The following is a 3336-nucleotide window of genomic DNA, read 5'->3' as shown; positions in this document are numbered from 1 at the left end:
AACTATACCCAAATAAATCTAATTTCAAAATCCTCATGCCCATCGCATCTCTGTATAGCGTCAACGTTTTCTCATTGTGAGTACCCTGCACATCGAAAAATTAAAGTTTCCAAAAACTTGGATGCAATGGTGTCTTGTGGTAACATTGTAAATGAGTGCAAGCATTTTCAAACTTGCTGGACCTCCAGGTCAGAAACTTTGCCAATAGCTGTACTGGCAATATGCAGATGCATTGCGCACAACAGCCCTGGAAAGGCAGTCAGCTACTACACGATACATACTGGATGTCAGTGATGAACTTTCAGTGGTGGTGATCAATGGCTTTGAGATTTTGGACAGCATAAACTAGTGGCTTGCAGTTGACATGCAAATAACATACAGCCTTCAAGCAGGGTATGGAAAGGTCAAATAGTGACGATTGCGTAACTAGTGTATATGTTACGTTATCTGTACGTATTATGTTATCTGTTTCTGTGTTTTCCTGTATTCTGGGAGTTGTGTGTATGTATATTATCCAGGAAGAAGACCAGATTGGTTGCACGCCCTGCTTGGTCAGCTGACTCCTTGTCGTTTATAAAAGCCTCCATAGTCACTGTTTTAATCCTCACTCGCTGTGCTTTCCTTGCCTGAATTTGCTAGTTCTCCCGAAAAGCTGCTCCCTCTACCTCTCGGTTGCCCGTCTCAGGGCCGCTTGCTCTTGTGCTTACACGCTGTGGCCTGGGTGGAGGCTGCTGTTGAGGCGAGTAGACGGGGGAGCTGCAGCCGGCGAATGGATGGAAGCAGCAGCTGGCTGCCAGGGCAGGATGTGCTTGATTGCTTCCGTCTGCTTCCGTGCAGCCGAGAACTGCTGGGTAAAGTTCTCGACCGTGTCACAGAAAAGGCCGACCTTGCAGATAGGGGCATTGAGGAACTGGACCTTGTCGGGCTCACGTATATCCTCCAGGTTCAGCCAGAGATGGTGTTCCTGGACCCCTAAGGTGGACATCACCCGACCCAGGGAGTGCGCAGTGACTTTCGTCGCTCTTAAGGTGAGGTTCGTCGCTGTGCGCAGTTCAGGGTTTCTGCATAACCCCTTTAGCACTTTGCCCTGGTAGACCTGCAGGAGCACCATTCTCCACAGGTTCTGTAAGACTTGCCCGCCAGATGGGACGAGAACTTACAGGTCCGGGAGGGGAGACACGGATTACCCCTCAAAGAGGTAGCAGTCTTTGGACATAACAGCATCGCAACCAACCGCCCCACCATCGAGGGTAGTGAGGGTGGAGGAGGTACTACACTGGTTTCGGTCAGAAAAAGAAGCCGTCCATGATCTATTGACCTCGTCATGCACTTCCGGAAAGAAAGGCACCAGGACAGGCCGCATCCGTATTTATACCCGCGCTGTGTCAGATGCAAATCTCGCATTTAGTTACATTAAACATTACTGATAATGTCAATACATTTCACATTAATTTTCATATTTTAAGTTTAGGATATTGTAATATTTCATAGTTAATAAAGAAAAATCAACTCCATATCATTCATCAAGGACTCCAATTAATTAATCAGTGGAACTTTCATAACTTTCATAAGAAGCATCTACATTCCCAAGTAGTCCCAAGAAGTGATTGATGCACTCATGGAAGTGGACAGAGACATGGATTTCCATGCATTTTTTCAATTGTGAAAAGATCACTTCATCATGTTTTTATACAACACATTTCACAATAAATCTTTGCTCATCTGCACGCTCCCTTTCTGTCATTAAAGTTTGTAATTGATTAAAGTTTGTATTTTGAGCATTTTCTTTCTCTTTGATCATCTGTCTTTTATTCTGACTGCTAATATACTCTGTTTTAAGTCAAGTCTTGCTGACATGAAATTGCATTCTGTGCTACTGTATGTGCTCATGATAGAGCAATTTTGGACTGAGAGGGAACATCATAGACATTCATTTGAAATAATACAGCATATTCCACAAAAAGTGTTTAAGAACAATCATCTTTCAATTTCAAAACGAATAGTAATAATATATATATTTTTCATATTAATATGATTACTCTTAGTGTATTACAGTAGTTATCTAAACAAAAGTCCAAAACACTTGTGAAAAGTGTATTAAAAAAATAAAAGCTGATGATCATTGTGCTTTATGAAACAAGAACAACAAATCTCTAAATTGTCAATAGTTTATGTTAGAATTATAACAATTATTTCAAACCTAAATTATTATATTATTATTATTATTATTGCTACATGACCCACCCTTAAATAGACAAAGCACAACTCAGGTTCATTAAATACAAAAATAACCAAGATTTATTTTTGGCTTACACAAGGTATATCATCACACACACACAAGGATGCTTTCATCACAAACTACCTGAACGGAAGGAGCCTTTACACCACAAAGCAAAAAGAAATCAAAGAAATCAAACAGTCAAAATAAACCCATAAGTTAAATTAAACAAAACCTTGTGAATCACTCAAGTTAATCCGAAGTAAATTACATGCAAAAAAATAGCTCCTCTGTTCAAACACTAGGCCAGTAGCATCCTCGTGCTGCAGTAATACATAGTGGGGGAACAAACAATATACAAACAAACAAACAAAAAAGGAAAAGAAAACTAGTCCAAATACAACAAGAGCAACAAATGTCCTCGTAGAGCTGAAAATAAAAGCATTTAAACACCTTTATTATTCATATTAAAACAATCACCCCATATTAAAACAGTTTAATACTTAAAATCAACTCATACTAGTGATGTTACGTATGACACTGAAGCTTCGATGCACGTATCACACAAGCGACACAATTTCTAGTGAAGCCCCGTATCGGGGCGTGTGTTCGGTTTACTAGAGTCACGTGACCGATGACAAACGAAGCCTCACTTTCTGTCAAATCACGTGCGCGTTTCGCTTTGGGTGTCAGAAGGCTCGAACTCCAGATCTTATTTAACGAGTCATTGTTGGCTCAGTCTGGTTGATGTGCTTGTTAGGAGAGTGCTGTACTTTGAAAGTTAATCAATATATTACATTTAAATAACCAACATTTATTTTTCACTACTTAGGCTATTATTTTTTGTTGTTTTTGTGTCTTTTTGTTTTTGTAAAATCTTTGCACTTTTTGGTGATTTTAGGTAATTTGGTGTTGGTATTTGGGTTTAGGGTAGGATTAGGGGGGGAAGGGATAGGTTGTTGGTGTTTGGTGAAGGGTTTATATTTAGAACAATGGCAACAGCCAAAAATAATAAATATAATTAAAAACTGTATCACCTTTCTGTCATTCCTACAGTTAAGCACTATCAGTAACAAATGTCATAAGCACATTTAATAACAGATGATCTTATTAGACAA

This window comes from Rutilus rutilus, assembly GCF_951802725.1.
Source record: "Rutilus rutilus genome assembly, chromosome: 5".
Taxonomy (NCBI): domain Eukaryota; kingdom Metazoa; phylum Chordata; class Actinopteri; order Cypriniformes; family Leuciscidae; genus Rutilus; species Rutilus rutilus.
Note: the sequence above shows the minus strand (reverse complement) of the source record.